General features: G+C 48.7%; 1 protein-coding gene across 1 annotated transcript in view; it reads right to left on the bottom strand.

Moving 5' to 3' along the window:
- Nucleotides 1-10,199: 10,199 nt before the first annotated feature.
- Scaf8 (SR-related CTD associated factor 8) overlaps nt 10,200-16,880 on the bottom strand; it is a 187,751-nt gene continuing 181,070 nt past the window's right edge. Inside the window, exons 22-23 of the transcript XR_008721138.1 lie at nt 12,219-12,456; nt 10,200-10,448 (exon numbers count right to left, since the gene is read on the bottom strand). The gene's annotated coding sequence lies outside the window, so the exon portion shown is untranslated. The remainder of the gene's footprint in view (nt 10,449-12,218; nt 12,457-16,880) is intronic.

Genomic DNA, 16,880 nt, shown 5'->3' with positions numbered 1-16,880 from the left:
CCTTACTCAAACCCCTTCTATGTCCCCCCAAACTCAAGTTGACAGCCTCTTCTTCATTGTTACATATTTATGTGTACATAAATACAGAAATACAACCTGCAGAGTCCATTTTTGTTGTCTGTGTGTATGTGGTCTCAGGGCTGACCACTGCGTGGATGACCAACTAGGGAGCTCATCTTCTGGAGAGGGTAATGATTCCTCCTCTAGTAGTTGTGAGGTGCCTGTATTATTACTAAATTCTGATATAAAGAAGTAGGGCCTGCCCACAGGGAGGTAAGTATATTAATAATGCAACTGTCGGCAACACCACTCTGTTTTGAAACACCTAACTATCTGTTCACATGATAATGTTCACGTGCACGTCCCAACAAGGGCAAAAGATTTGTAGGTGCTGGTCAGTTTTTGTCACTTAGCCCAGGCTAGCCTCACCTGGGGAGCTCACATGAGAAAGACTGCCCTGTATGCAAGTCTGCGCAGTATTTTCTTGATGGATGATTTCCGTGAGACAACCCAAGCCACTGTGAACACACTCCCGGGCAGCCCATCCTGGGCTGTATATGATAATAACAAACAGGATGAGCAAACCATGGGGGCAAGCCAGCCAGCAACATTCGTTCATGGTCTCTGCTTCAGTCACAAACGTGAATGTTCACATACAGCTTTGCAAAATGATTAAGATGTTTCCAGAGTGGAAACTGAGAGGAACGGAAGGAAGGTACCTTGGTTTCTGATTCAGCAGCATTCATCGGGGCTCAGTGAACTCACACTGAGTGGGTACCCATCCAGAACGCTCCAACGCCACCTTCATTTATTTGACATACTTTCTTTAAAAAAACTTTTTTTAGTTCTTTGAAAGTTTCACATAACACATTTTACATACTTACCCTCCCTTTCCCAACTCTCCAAGATCTGCCCCTATGTTACTACCCCTCCAACTCTGTGTCCTTCAAAACAAGCATCAAATATAATCTGTGTTGCCCAAATAGTGTGTGTGTGGCCAACCACTGTAGTGAGGTAGCCCACTGGGGTCACGCCCTTAAAGAGACTGGAGTCTCTCTCTCTCTGCTAGAAGCTATCAATTGCCCACAGCTCCCCAGCTACAGGTAGGGTGGGAGGTTTTTATTATGGAAGGGGTATCCCCACCAAAAGCAATCTACTAAGCCAGTGCAATCAACATCTGTGTGGCCTTTTTCAGATGTGTTCTGCCTCGGTTTCAATTTGCATGTACAAACACCTTCACGCTTATTTATTTATTTTTTTGTCATTTTAAATCTTGTGTCTGCGTGAGGGTTTGCACACGAGTGCAGTGACCATAGAGTTCCGAAGAGGAATCCGATCCCCTGCGGCTGGGTTGCTGGCAGGTGTGAGCCATGGGGCGTGGATGCTGGGAACCAACCCGAGGTCCCCTGCAGGAGAGGCAGGTGCCCTCAGCTGGTGAGCCATCTGGGCAGGCTACCACCCTCTTTTCTTTTTTGTTTGGTTGGTTGGTTGGCTGGTTGTTTGGTTGGCTGGTTTTAGTTTCGGATTTGGGTTTTTCAGCGTAGCCGTGGCTGTCCCAGAAGTCACTGTGTAGACCAGGCTGGCCTCAAACTCAGAGATCCACCTGCCTCTGCCTCCCGAGTGCTGGCATTAAAGGCGTGCCTGCATCGCCACACCCAGCTCGCATACTCTCTTCTCAGAGCCCGTGATTTTAAAGTTTCAGTTACCCAGAATGTGAGGACCAGCGTGACTACGACTCTGCCAGTCAACCAACTTAGCACAAAGCTTGAGGAGAAAACTAACAAGATGGATTCAACACTGAAGGTCCAGAAAAGCCAGGAAGCTCGCGGGAGCTGTGCTGCTTCTTCCCTCTGGAAGCAAAGGCCTTCAAATGTTAAAGTGGCTTTCCAAGCGAGTGAACAGTCCATTCTAGACTGGAATCTAGATCTCCTGATGCCCAGTATAAGGACCCTGCTACCGCTCAAGACTGCAAAAGATGGGTAACTCTTCTCTTGAGTGTCAACATTTTACTGCTGGGAAGGCCCATTTGAAGAGTCAAAGAGTCCGGAAAACAGCTCCATGGGGAATGTGCCTGCCACACAAGGATGAAGCTCTGAGTTCAAGTTCCAGGACACACATTAAAGAAAAAGCATAGCCACAAATCCAGAGGATCTCAGCACTATAACCTCTGTGCTGGGAAAGCAGAGCTGGGAGGACTCTTGGGGCTTGCTGGCAAGCTGCAGGCTCAGTGTGAGACCTTGCATTTCACAATAAATAATAATAATAACCGCAGTGGAGTAGAGAGATGGCTCAGAGGTTCAGAGCACTGGTTGCTCTTCCAGAGGACCTGGCTTCAATTACTAGCACCCATAGCACCCACATGGCAGTTCACAACTGTTTGAAACTCCAGGAACCAACACCCTCACACAGATATGTCTGCATGTATACATGCAGACAAAACACCAATATGTGTGTGCACATGTGTGCGCACACACACACACACACAGAAATTACATATACATAGAGAGAGAGAGACAGCAATTAAGGAAGACATTCAACATCAGCCTCTGTGCCCCACATGCACATGGACCTCTATGCCCCCTACCACACACATAAACACATACATACACGTACACATAAAACTGTTTCAGAGTGCAGATCTGACAAAGTCTCTCTGGCCCTTTGTTGAGATGGTATCTTGTTGGGGTATCTTTAAAAAGAATTTCAACCAACACCACACAAACTGACACCACTGTTTTACTTTTTTTTTTTTTCAAAAGTAATGGGCCACCTGGAAAGGACACACCAGCAAAACAAGCAAAAAAGTCCCCAATGCAATGAGAAGTTACCCACAACGAAACGGGCACAGGGCACTATAGCAACAGACCCAAAGCACAAGAAGGCAAAGTGCCCAAGATGCTCACAGATCCATGGTCTGCTGGGGAGAACCAGGAAGGACAAGCCAACAAGCCAAAAGGGAATGGCAGCAAAGAGAAAGGAGGGAGGAAGTCAGTTGACGATGCCCTTTTTCTTGCATGTTTGCTGGAATTTGCTTTTGTTTTGTTTTAATGTGAGATAACGGGGACAGTCAACTCTTCATCCTCCTGCCCCCACCTCCTGACTTCTGAGATCACAGGTGTGTATCCCACACAGGCGTGTATTACACACAGCTGTGTATCCCAAGGCCCCTGGACTGTATTACAGCAGGCCCGAGTCCAAGCACCTAATGACAATTAACATCCATTTCTCAGTTCTCAAAACAGTGTACTGCTGTCATCCTCCGCTTCGAGGGAAGCCCACAGCGAGCAACGCTGAACAAGAGCGAAGGTCTGAGTTGTAAGAAGTGGCATGAAATAATGTGCTGAAAGTCATGGGGAATCCTTAACTCTCGCCACTTTAAGGAATGATGAGCGGATTTGTTAGCCCGTTTCACAAAGTGCTGACAAAAGAGCTGTCAGCAATCTCCTTCCACGTGCCACATTCAGAACCCCAAGCCCTGACTGAAAAGGAACCAGTAACACAATACCAGGAAAACACAATCAGCACTGAGACCAGATTCTGTCACCTCATCGTCTACAAACCTCAGAAATGGAAACCAAGCCAATCCCCAGCAAGATGGAGTGTAGAGAGAGAGAGAGCTGGCCAGAGCCCAGGCCCATATGACTCAAGAGGGGAGGAGTCTGCTGTCACTAGCCTCAGCCATCTGTGGTTGGGAACGTCCTAGTCACCATTCTGTGATGGGGCAAAATCCAGCTTTCAAATTTTAGGTAGCTTTTGCCGATTTACTTACAACGGGCATGCTCTCTAGGCAATTTCATAATGGTGTGAGCCTGGGAGCCAGTCCGCTGGTCCCTGCCCTCTGCCACTGGTGTCAATGAACAACACACATGTTATCTTTCTGCAGGATTTCACCTCTAGAGTTCTGGCCTCCTCCCCATCTGTCTGCAGACCACTCTTGCTACCTCCCTGCATCCCACTGCTAGAACTGCAGAGCATCTCCAAAGGAGCCTGTCAGTGTACAAATCTGACCTCTCTATCCCCCCAAAGTGTAATCCCTGGCTTTGGGCATTGCTTCATGTTGCTCACGACTGAGCATCGAAAGGTCTCTCCCGTAGCTCGTGTCTGGAGCTCAACAATGGCAACATACTCAGTCCCTGTTTGATGCTGAAGGCGTGTCTCTCTCTCCCCATCCCATAAAGCCTTGCTTTTCTTCACTCAGAGGAATAAATGTGATTAAAAACGCACAGAACGCCCACACAATAGCACACAATAGTCACTGCTGCAGCTTCTGTTTTTTTGTCCCAACTTTTGCAAAGCGCTTACACTTGTACACACACACAAACACACAAGCTCCGGTGAGGCTTCTGACAACTGAAATTTCCCGGAAGACACTAGAGGAAGAACTAAGGTTGTGCAACAGGCACCCCCAGGACCAGGCCACCTCGCTGTCATGACTTCTGGCTCCTTTCTATAAAATATGAAATGGAATAAAGCATGTCTTCCCTGTAGCCAACGCAGCGTGTTCCAACATAGGCGGTGGATGTCCATCCCATCCATGTGTGTCCTGGGCCTCGTATTACACCTCAGGAATATGTGCACGAAGGCCAAACTCCACCCACCGCAGTCAACTCCGGAGGTCTGTACCTTGTTCACATCCTGTTCCTTTGAATAAGTTATCACTCCATTCAGGAGTCAGTTACCAGCATCAGACATTCGGTGCTGGCCATAGTCCTTGTCCTACCATCTTAAGACTCAGTCTATGCTTTCAAAACGTCCTTGCGAAGCCAGTGACAAAGTGGAAAGTGCCTGCTGTTCTTACAGGAGCTTGAACACAGAGCGACCTGAAGCCAGGAAGACTGACAGCTCACCAGGGCTGTGCGCCTTCGGAAACTCGTTCACCTGGACTAGTTCCTGGCTCTCACTTTCTTTACCCAAGAAATGGGAGCATGGTCCGTGTTACTCTTTCATGTTATTTCAATGTGAAGAATCCCATACAATTCCATGTAGACAGACAGCCACAATGCCATCTCCCACTGCATAGCAGTTTCACAAGTTTTTGAGACAATCGCTGTATTTCTTGTAGCTTGAACAAATGCTTCTATCAATTATCCCACAAGTTGATTTTTGTTTTGTTTTGTTTTTCTAGACAGGGTTTTTCTGTGTAGCCTCGGCTGTCCTAGACTAGCTTTGTAGACTAGGCTGACTTTGAACTCACAGAGATCTGTCTGCCTCTGCCTCCCAAGTGCTGGGATTAAAGGCTTGCCTCACTATGCCTGGCACAAATTGATGTTTTAACTACAAATCTGGAATGTTCACGAGAGCCCTACAGCAAATTGCTCTTATGTCAAATTTGAATTTATATGAGCAGGTTGTGATGCTAAATATAAATCAGGCAAGACAAGTCTCTTACTGTTTCTTCACTTCTGTGAGGCACCACTTTGAGGTGACCTAAATTCTTCTGTGCAGAATACATTTAAATCCTATTTACTGGCACATATTTACAGACGCGAAGTCTCCCACAGCCTGACTTCCAAGTCTTTTGCCAAAATCTCTCTTCAGAGCATCATTGGACATGAAAACTTGGGTCCCCGGAAAAGTGGTTAGCTGAAGACAGGCGCATGATTGCAAAGCTGATGACAGACCCTTTCCTCTCATCAAGGATACGTGTCTCAGCATCACTTGGAGAGACAGACATAAAGGCTGAGCAAAGCACATTTCCACATACTTACACACAAAAAGGAAAACCTGTCCCCAAAAGTTTCTCTGTGCAGCTTATTAATATATATCTTTCTTTTCTACCTTATCCATAGACCCGTCGCCATTTACAGTGAAACAGGGTGCGGCTTGGGCAGTGGCCCACATTTTACCCTTGAGTAGTCTTCTCCCAGTGTGAAAGTGTGCACCAGGAGCTTGGCAAATGGAATGTGAACTGATTCTAGACCAGCTCTGTTGGTCAGGTTGACCTTGGACAATGAACAAACACAGGGAGCTGTGAAAGGCTGACATGACAACACCTGTCAATTTAAACTGTGTCCTAGCACAGGCACTGACAGCTAGAGGAGGAACCCTTCGGCTTTGCCAGGAGACATGGGAAACGAAGCATGCTGGAGAAGATATTTGACTGACGCATGACGGATGTGTGGGTAATCAGCAGATGGAGAAGGGAGCAAGAGCATGTGAGCAGACTGTTGCGTCCTTCTAGATAATGGCCGGGAAATGACAAGCTGCCGTGTGATGTGTCTGGAGCAGACATTCTCCTGCACCCTGAGAGGGGAGGGAGGAGGAGGGAGACAAAGACGCAGGGCTTCATTACCAAGCTTCTGCCATGGTCTGAGGCCTTGCCTTGTGGTTTGGGCTGGTTGTTGCCTCTTTATTTTGAGACAGGCTCTTGCTCCGTAGCTCTGGCTGATCTTGGACTCACAGAGACTCTCCTGCCTCTGCTGCCTTCCGAGTGCCAGAAGCTAGAACTAAAGGCTCGGGCCACCATGTCGTTCCTGATAGTGTTCTGTTTTGATGTAGCCCAGGCAGCATCCTCCTGCCTCAGCTTCCTAAGTACTGGAGATACAGGACCTCCCGAGCTCCACCCTCCTGTGTCTTCCATGAGATGTTGGTGGTGGAAGCTGGGGTCCTGTGGGAGTTTGCTTGGCTACTACAAGTAACAAAGTCTGCTTTAGCTATACCTCACCATGGGTTTTGTTTTTTTCTACCCATCAGAAAAGACCTTTGCTACCCAAAGCAGCAGGTTCCCTTTCAACCGAGCAAAGGAAAAATCCAATGATATGAAATGTTCTTTAAATTTTCATTTTAATATTAGGCTTCTCTGGTTTTTTTTTTTTTTAAGGACCTGATAAATTTTTAAGTCATTTACTTTTTTAATTATCAGGATGTGTGTGGGAGGGAGGGGAGGAGGAGGAAGAGAAAGAAAAAGAGGAAGAGGAGAAAGAGAGGAGGAGATCAGGTCACCTGGAGCTGGAATTATAGACGGTCGTGAACTGCTTGATGTTAAGTTCTGCGAATCGAACTCTGGTCCTCTGCAAGAACAGAATGTGCCCTTAACCACTGGGCCATCTCTCCACCACCGCTCTTCCCTCGCTCTCCCGCCCCCCCCCCCGCCGGCACGCGTGTGAACACACACACACACACGCACGCACGCACACACGCACACACGCACGCACGCACACACACTTTTTGTTGTTGTTGAGATAAGGTCTCATAACGTAGCCTTGGATGGCCTCAAACTCAGAGATCTGCTGGGATTATATGTGTGAACCCACCACGCCCAGCTAAAACTACAACTTAGGGTCTAAAAAAACTGTACAGAGCACCAGGGGAAGCAGTTCAAAGTTCACAGGCGCACCCGACTTGTATTGGCCACGCAAACGTAAGAGAAGCAGGTGGCCCTCTTTACACCCAACGCATGGTCTGCACCTGTAAGAAACGTGTAAGACGTTTCAAAAGAGCTCTCTGAGGCATTCTGTTTTCACTCTTACATTGGAGACGTCAGGTGTTATCCGTTAATGAGGACCGCAGCAGCATTTGGGACACGGAAGGTAGAAGGCGTGATTTCGCCAGAAAAAGAACCTCGGACCTCCGCACCACTTGTGGCACGCCGAGGCTGCCTGGGGATGTCACCTAGCGGCCTGTCTTCCAGCAGCTGCGGGGAGCAGCAGGAAAACCTCCCCTGAATGGAATTATCTTCGCTATCAAGCAGCTTTCCCCACCCATAATATAGAGTTACCCTATTTTTCATTTCTTTTTTTTGAAGTAAGGAGAGCCGTGGAAGCAGCGCGTCCATATTAAGTTTCCGGTCTCAGAGATAAAAAACCCCTCGCGCAATCCTACTCGCTACGTTTTGCTGCGGGAAGAATGGGTCCTTTTCTTCCTCCACTGTTTGTGGTAAATACGATCCATCAGGGACACAGCGTTGTCGGCTTTCACAGAAACTTGGCACCGCAGCCGGCGGGGAGCCGCGCGGCTCTGGGTGGGCGCAGGACGGGCTGCCCTCGGTCCCCTCCGAGACGGCCAAACCTGGGATGCTCTCCTTCCCCTCCCCACCCCACTCTGCGCCCTTCTGCCCCGGGCGCAAGGAGCTGGGCACTGGTGGAGATGGACGGCGCCGCCACCTCCGAACCTGGATGGCACAGTTGAACCCTTAATTGTATCCGCGCCACGCGTGGGGCGGGGCAGGAGCTCACTTCTGAGTCTTCTGGAAAGGGATGGTTCCCTGAAACAGGCACAACACGAAAGCGCAGAGGGCTGCCGCCCTCCCGGAGCAGAGAGTCCTCACCGCGCCCCCGTTCGCCCTCACGGCCGGCGGGGAGGAGGGACGGGGCTGGCCCCGGTGGGAGCTGGGGCAGGGCTGCGCGGCGCCCCGCTCTGGGTACCACCCGGAGCCCACGCCGCGGAGAGGCGCCCTGGCCCGCGGCGCTCTTACCTCCGTCCAAGTTCCAGCACGGAGGAATTGGCGAGCTTCGCTCTGCGCCCCTGAGAGCCCCCGTGGGGACTCCCAGCGCAGTCCGGGAAGTTTCCTCCGTCACTTCGTTCTCTGCTCGCTGAGCTGGCGAAGGTCAAGGCAGCCCGAGCTCCGCACAACTCCAGGGAGGCCAGCTCCGCGGCCACACCTTTCTACGCGCCGCTCGGCACGCCCCGCCCCGCCCCGCCCGGACACGCCCAAGACACGCCCCGCCCCGCAGGGACACGCCTCCGGCCTCCCGCGCTACACCACGCCCCCTCCCTCCCCTGGCCCGGACCCCTAGGCCGGCTGGACTGACTCCATCTACAACCAAAATAACTCCTAACTTGCAGTTAGGAGCCAGCCCGTCGCTGTGGCCCAGACCACAAACTGCGAAGCGCGCGCGATCCTGCCCCTTCCCCCAGAGTGCGGAGCAGAGGCGTTTTCCTCGGGTCTCACCCAGAACAGCTCAGAAGCTCTGCTCCCCGTTAGCAGAGGCCGCCCGTTTTTCTTCCCTTGAGAGCTGCTGGGTGTGACAGCTGAAAGGCGGAGGGCAGTGCTGAGTTGGGCCACCCCGAGTCCTTGCAGGGCTTATTAGGCAAACCTGAGCAAGCCAGGGAGCCCACGTGACGGAGATGTGCTTGGCTTGCTGGGACCACCATCCGCTCCCGTGAAGTCTCCACATCAGAGAGGAGAAAGAAGGGACGCGGATGCGGTCGATGGTGTGGGAGAGGGGATGGGGGGAGGATGGGACGGACACTCTTCCTGGGGAAAAGTCTACCTACCTAGTCCTTATGGCATCACGGACAAACCGAAGCAGGATTCCATCAAAGGACAACTTGGGGAACCAAGGACTATTGGGCTTACAGAGCAGGGGTGAGTGGATGATACCCCCCCCCCCAGCCCGAAGCAGCTGCACCCAGCATGGACTACTATAGCTGCGTATTTAGAAGTCCCCTCAGCTAACCTTCCATAGTCTATATAATATGCTATCTCTGAAGATGGAGGCTAATCACAATTACAGCTGGCCGGGCCATGCTGGAGGGAGTAACTGGAATCTCAGCTGAGGGTCCAAAGACTGCCTCTGCCCACTGCTTCCCTGAGGGAACATCAGCAGTCAACAGGCCTGATCTTGGGGGGCAGAGCCGCTCTGACGCTGCCAGACTGGGTGGACAGCGTCTAGAGCGGTGTGTTCCTACGGGCTCCACAAGATACAGGCACCAGCGTGGAGGATCTTCAGCGCACATGAATGCGGGGAGTGTGCATGGAGAGATGGCTCAGTGGTGAAGAGCACTGTTATTGCAGAGTCAAGTTTCCATTCCCAGCACCCACATAGCAGGTCAGAACCGTTTATAGATCCAGGGGACCCAACTCCTCCGACCTCGGAGGGCACCAGGCATGCACTCAGACACATAAAAATATTTTTTTTAGAAATTTAAATGTGTAAGAAGCTGAGGAGAGAGCCAGACGACCCCACAAGAAGGAGAGACTATCCTGAGGTCTACAATTATAGTGAGTTGTATGACTTTACCAGGCATACACTATATATAATATGTTTTATACTATATATAGTATTATTTAGAGAAATTTTATATATAGTATAACATTTTCTGATTATGAAAGTAACCCGTTTGTTGCACAAACTTAGCAAAGTGCCTATGGCCCAAATGGTTCCACACTTTTCCTGTGCTTCTAAAGGCAACTTCCTGACAGGCAGCCATGGCAGTTCTCTTGTTGCTGTGACAGAACACATGACAAGCAGTTTAAGGTGGAATGGATTTATTTTGGGTCATGGTTTGAAGGTGCCGTCCATAGTGTCCGGGAGGGGCACGGTGGACCTGTTCATGGCTGAGCAGTGTGAGTGGGAAGCTGCTTGTTCACCTCAGTGAACCAGCAGAGATCCAGAAAAGACGGCTGTCGTCCAGCTTTCTCCTTTTTCCAGCTTGTTCAGTCTTGGCCCCTGTCAGTGGGATGGCACCGCCAGGATCAAGGTGGGTCTTCCCACCTCAGTTAACCTCTGTGGAAACACATTCACAGATACACCCTGAGGTGGGTCTTCTAGAAGGTTCTAAATCTATTCATACTACTACAGTGAAGACTGACTCTCACACCAAGTAATCAGTGTCTGAGCCCAACCCAGCTCATGTCAGTCAGGGCCAATAAAGAGAAGGAAGCCATAGAGAAATTTAAATTAATACAAAGAAGTGTTAGCCAAAATGAGACTTCCAGTCATGAGAAGAAAATAGAGTGAGCAGATGTCAGGACTCAAACAGCAGATGAGGACTGTCCTCAGAACTCCAAGGCTAAAGACGGTCCTCTTGGGACTGTCAGGTTTGACCTGAGTTCTGAAGGACTGAGAAGTGGATCCGTCCAGATGGAGGACCCTGAAGCTCTGCCGTATAGGAGAAACAGCCAGGACACTCTTTGAAGGAAGGGTCAGTTCAGAGTGACAGGAGGTAAAGACAGGGAAGCATACAAAAGCCAGGCACATGGGGTCATGAAGAGATGTGAAGAACCTGGCACATTAATCCATCAACAAAATGACAGCCCTGAAAATGGGGCTGAAGTACCAGCCTGCTGTCAACTGCAGAGCACATTCAAGGAGAATCTACCTGGGAGAGTATCGGGAAACTCTACCACAGCACGGGACAGAGGTGACCACCCTGCCGGAAAAGCCTTCGACCTCCCGTTCTCCATCACACTCCCTCCCTCCCCCGGCCCCGACCGGGAATAGAAGGTGTGTATAAATTGTGTCTAGCCATCACCTGGCTGTGAGGCCCAAGATAGAGACATAGAAGGTGAAGGCAGGTGAGCAAAGAGTACTGGGGAAGGGCCGTGGAGGAAAGAAAAGCAGGAAGTGCTACTGATGTGGTAGCTCCTTTACCACCCGCTCACCCGCTTGCCTGTAAAACAAAGCCAACACCATCCGCTCTCAGAGATAACTGCATTTCCATACTGGCAGAGGGAAGGACCGCATGAAGGTTTAAAAAGGTGGCTCCACTCTGCTGACCACCCCTTCAACTCACAGCCATCAAGGGAGCCAAGCCACTCAGTTATGCAGCCTTTGCTAGAACTGAAGAAGATGGGGCTCTCATCGCAGCACTCTGACATCTCTTACAGGCCTGTTAGATCCTGGGGGAGGCGTGAAAGCCAATGTACCCTCATCTCCAGTAACTCCGAGCAATTTCTCACACACAGAATGTGCCCGGAAATATGTGCAGAATGATTTCTGTCGTGATTCACGCCCATAATCCAAGCACTCGGAGGCTGAGACAGGTAGAGAGTCTGAAGACAGCTGGGCTACATTAGCAAGACTCTATCGAGAGGAAGGGGGAAAGGAGAGAGAACACAGAGGGGGAAGTGGAAGTTTTTTAAAAATGCTTTCTATTGGTATTCAGTATTTTGTCAGACTTCCTGATCACAGGACACAGAGCCAATAGCATCAAAAATTCTTTCCTGAACTTCAACGCAGAGTGTCCTTAAAACACTTTTCTCCCTTTTGGAAGGTTGGATGATTTTTTTTTTTTTTCATTTCATCCCTTCCCTTCATAGCACCTGAAATGTCTTTCTGCCATGTAAACCCTTTGCCTCAACATGAGCATTGCCAATACATAAAGGACACACACACACACACAGACACACACACACAGGCACGCGTGCACACACATGCGTATGGAAGAAGGGGAAAACAGCTCCAGTTCTCTGGCCTCCACACACATGCACACACACTAAATCAGCCAGCCAATCATCCGAGCGCCTTCCCATCACTGATGCCAAGAGCACTCACAGGCTGACAGGCAGCCTCCCTTCCAGGACCTAGGGAGCGGGCCACAGCTGTGCTGACTCCAGTTCAGCCATCTGCCGGGCACAGCTGGGCAGCTCTGCCAATGGATCCAGCCAATTCTGCAGCCGCTGAGACTTCTGGAGGGCGGCCGCTCCCTTCTGGTCATCAGTGACCAAATGCAACTGGTCCTCTCCTGGCTACTTGGGAGCCTGGGTGGGCCACGTGACTCTGTTTCCAGTCCCTGCAAGGAAGAAAGATGGCAGCTTAGTTGGAGTCCCAGCTAAGTTAGAGTCTGTTCTGCTTTCCTTTGCCTTCAAACTGCTTGTGTGTGTATACACGGTGTGCGTTGGGTGCTAGGGCCAGGTGTTTGTGAGTTTGTGCATGGGAAAGGGTTCTCTTTTCTTTCTCTGGGTCTTATCTTAGCTGTTTCCCTTCCAGCTGACAAGGCACTCGAAGCTCGTTCATACGTCCTTCACTGGCTACTGAAAACAACAGAAGCACTTGTGATGTCACTATCCTATGAAGAAAGGCCCATCCATGCTTTGTCCCAGGACAGTGTGCCTGGGACAGTGTGATATGACATCGTCACTTACAAGCTCCCTGCTCAGAAACAATATAACAAATTAGAAAAAACCTAATGTTCCCCAATACATTTATGATTTGTTTGGGACTCCATTCACGTGGCTTGAAGGCTACAGGTTGAACACACTTAAGGCACTAGCCCATTAATAGCTCAGACTCCAGATCCTAAATGTTATTAGTGCCACAGAGAATCTTATCCAGACAGGGCCAGCACCATCCCTATCCCATCCCTGACTGGACAGCATCCTCAGGCACCTTGAAGAAGAAGCAGATCGTAGTAGCCACTAGGAAAAGGCATGACATTCTTAAGTTGTAAGAGCACGAAGCTTTTGGTTGGTTGGTTTTGGATTTTTGAGACAGGGCCTCACTATGTAGCCTGGGCTGACCTGGAACTCAATATGTAGCCCAGGCTGGTCTTGAATTCATGCTTCTCTTGCCTCTGCCTTCACAGTGTCGGGATTATAGGAGTGTATCAGTGACTATATTTATAAGTAGGTTTTGAGTGAAGCCATGTGAATTGCCCAGACATCAGCCTGGATCCTATGAGGCTGAGACAGGGCCTGCAGTGCACAGACACACATAAACCAGGATTCTTCACCCTCGAAAGGGGAATCCTAAAAGCAGTTACCTATGCCATTGGTTGTCTAAACAAGGGAAACTCATATTAAGCTTATTACACATTTAATAACATAAAATTATCCTAATAAACCAATTTTACAATGTAAAAGTTAATATCTCCTGACTCAAAACTCAGTATTACGTGGGCTGGGACTGTAGCCCAGCTGCTGGTAGTGTCTGCCTAGCACGCATGAAGCCTTGGGTTTGTCTCTCAGCACCCCATAAACCAGATATGGTAATGCACACTTGTAATCTCAGCATTTGGAGGATGGAGGCAGGGGATCAGAAGTTTAAGGTTAGCCTGAGCTATATGCTGAAACCCAGGCCAGCCTGGGATACAGGAGAACGTGTCTCAAAAACAAACGACTAAACACCTGTGACAACACTGTATTTCAACGCGTGCCTGCCACCTGGTTCTATAGGTGGTGGTTATTTTCCCAGGTCCCATCCCAAGACATGCTGAACACACAGATTCCCAGGGAAACACAAAACTGACTCAGGATGAGCACACCTGTTGTGACAGCTATTCTTGGTTGTCAACTCGACTACATCTGGAAACCCAAGTGGCTGGGCACATCTGCGAGGGTTTGTTCTCTCAATTAAATCAATTGAAGTGGGAAGACCCACTTTTAATACCGCTCTTTTGAGGTGTGAAGATTCACCTTAAGTCTGGGCCACACCTTCTGCTGGCAGCCTTTGTAAAGGACATGGAAGAAGAATGCTTGCTCTTTCTTTGCTGCTTGTCCATGATTCCTTTACTGGCCTAGGGCCTACTTCTTCAGGATTTGAGTGTATACTAAAAACCAACCGAGACGTCCAGCCTCATGGACTAAATAACTACTGGACTCTTGAGCCTTCCATTGGCAGAGCGTCATTGTTGAACTAGCTGGACCACAACCTGTAAGTCCTTCTAAGAAATCACACACACACACACACACACACACACACACACACACACACACACACACTTCTATTCCTCTAGTAAACCCTGGCTAATACATCTTTCTCTTTACAACCCTGGGGTCTTCACTTCCAATTTGTGGATCCCAGGGACCTTGAACTTGTACTTCATAGAAGCCTTCCCTGGTTGGACTTGCCTCAAATTCCTCTCCCTCCCTCCCAGTCTGCTCTTAAGATCAGCCATTCCCACTGGGCCCTGGGCCGTGTAGACTTTCCACGATAGAGGCATCGCTTCTTTTTGTTGTTGGAAGTGCTGGAGCTTGGACAGCACATTTCTGGAAGCTGACAGCAAGGGAGGGAAAAAGACTTCTGCTCTCCCACAAAGAACAGTGGAGTTGGAACTGAGTGTTGCTGGCACGGGGCCATCTGGTATACAAATGGGATCTTTAGAGAAGATGTAACTTTTAAAATCATGCTGTCTACAGAATAGACTTCGGTGACAATGTTAGAGTTAGCAGCTTTTACCCAAGAGTGTTACAGAAACTGTTCAGGTGTGTTGGTGTGTGTAGGACAGACAGGCACTGTCTGTCCATGAAAAGTCCTCCAAAAGTGTCAGAGAAAACTGCCTCTCAACCTTCCTAATGCTGTGACCCTTCCTTTAAAACGGTTACTCATGTAATGACTCCCAACCATGAAACTATTTTTGTTGCTGTTTCATAACTGAAAGTTGGCTACTGTTATAAATCGTAATGTAAATATCTGTGTTTTCTGACAGTCTTAGGCTTAGGTGACTCTGTGAAAGGTTCACTGGACCCACAAAGGTTTCAGAGTCTGGCAAGGACATATAACGTAAAAGCTCAAGTTTCACGGATAAGGAGTTAAAGGGGTTAAAACTGCACACGCCCTCATTTTATATACTGCCTCTTTCTTAGTCCACCTTAAGAAGAAAAACCCTAAGGTATCAACTAATGAGCATACCTACATGTCAGCACAGACAGACTCACAGACTTGTTAAACGGACTAAAGCTGTTACAATTTTTCTTCCTGGGGGGGGGGGGTTCATCTTTTGTGGGGGCAGGATCTCTTGTATCTCAGTTTGTCCTCCAACTCACTATGTAGCTCAGGATGAACTTGAATTTCTAAGCCTCTTACCTCCACTTTCTGAGAGCTGGAACGACAGGTGTTCACCACCACATTTTTTTTCTGCATTTCTGGGGATAGAGCTCAAGGTTTCATGCATGCAAAGCAAGCCTAGAACTGGAGAGTTCTGCCCACCCATATTCTAGTTAAGCGTTATACATTCACACATAAGGTAAATACATATTGATTAACTGATGCATCAGTTAACAAATCTTATTGCTTTCAGTTTGGACAATAACACCTTGAACAATAACCTTGGTATAGTTACTTGCTTTTTATTCAAAGCATTTAACTTTAATTTTATGTAAGCCACACAAACTAAAACTCTAATAAATACTTTTAAATTAGATACTTTTCTATGGGGCTCACTGAAAGATAAAGTTGTATCATGCCTTGTAAACAACAGTGTGGTGGTTTGAATTAGAATGGCCCCTATAAGCTCATGTATTTAAATGCTTGTCCCAAGGTTAGTAGAACTCTTTGGGAAGTATTAGGGGGTACGGCCTTGGAGGGGGTATGGCCTTGGAGGGGGTATGGCCTTGTTGGAAGAGGTGTGTTACTGGGGGTAGACTTTGGGGTTTCAAAAGCCCATGCCATTTCCAGTTCTCTCTCTCTGTCTCTCTCTCTTTCTCTCTCTCTCTCTCTCTCTCTCTCTCTCTCTCTCTCTCTGCCTCCACCTTGTGAGTCAGAATTTAAAGCTCTCACTACTGCTCTAGCACCAGGCCTATCTCTTTCTGGCAATGATGGTCAGGGACTCACCCTCTGAACTGTAAGCAAACCACCAGTTAAATGCTCTTTTTCATAAGTTGCCTTGGCCATAGTGTCTCTTCACAGGAATAGAACAATAACTAAGGCAAACAGTTTTAAAGAGAACAAGCAGAAAATGTAGTTGACAGGTAATATTTCATGCCTCTCACATGTCTCCTTCCCTCCTCCTTCCCACTTCTACCCCAGCTTCCATAGCAGGCTGGGCTATGCTTACATGTTTCATAAAACTCCTGTGTCATTTTAGGACAAGGGTCTTGGCAACAGGTTTCCCACATGGAATCCTCTACTGCAGACAGACACCCTGCTCCAAACACATGGGCAGCTCTGGGAGATGAAAGCAACACTCATGGCTGGGAGCCACTGCTCTCCTCTCTCTCTCTCTTCATCTCACACTGGCTTTGTCCGGCACCTGCGAGTTCAGCCGGTAGCACCAAAGAACTGCCAACGCCACGGAGAAGTTGATAAAAAGTCTGACCCAATTCATCACGTATTTTAGAAAACTTAGTTTGACATTTTTTGTTGTTGTTGTTACATTTGGTTTGGTTTGGTTTGGTTTGGTTTGGTTTGGTTTGGTTTCTTTGAGTCAGGGTGTCATGTAGCCCAGGCTGGCCTCCAAGTCACTATTACAGTGAAGATAGTCACGAACTTCTGATCATC

This window comes from Psammomys obesus, unplaced genomic scaffold (assembly GCF_907164565.1).
Source record: "Psammomys obesus unplaced genomic scaffold, mPsaObe1.curated_primary_1811, whole genome shotgun sequence".
Lineage (NCBI taxonomy): Eukaryota > Metazoa > Chordata > Mammalia > Rodentia > Muridae > Psammomys > Psammomys obesus.
This window is presented reverse-complemented; position numbering and strand designations above follow the sequence as displayed.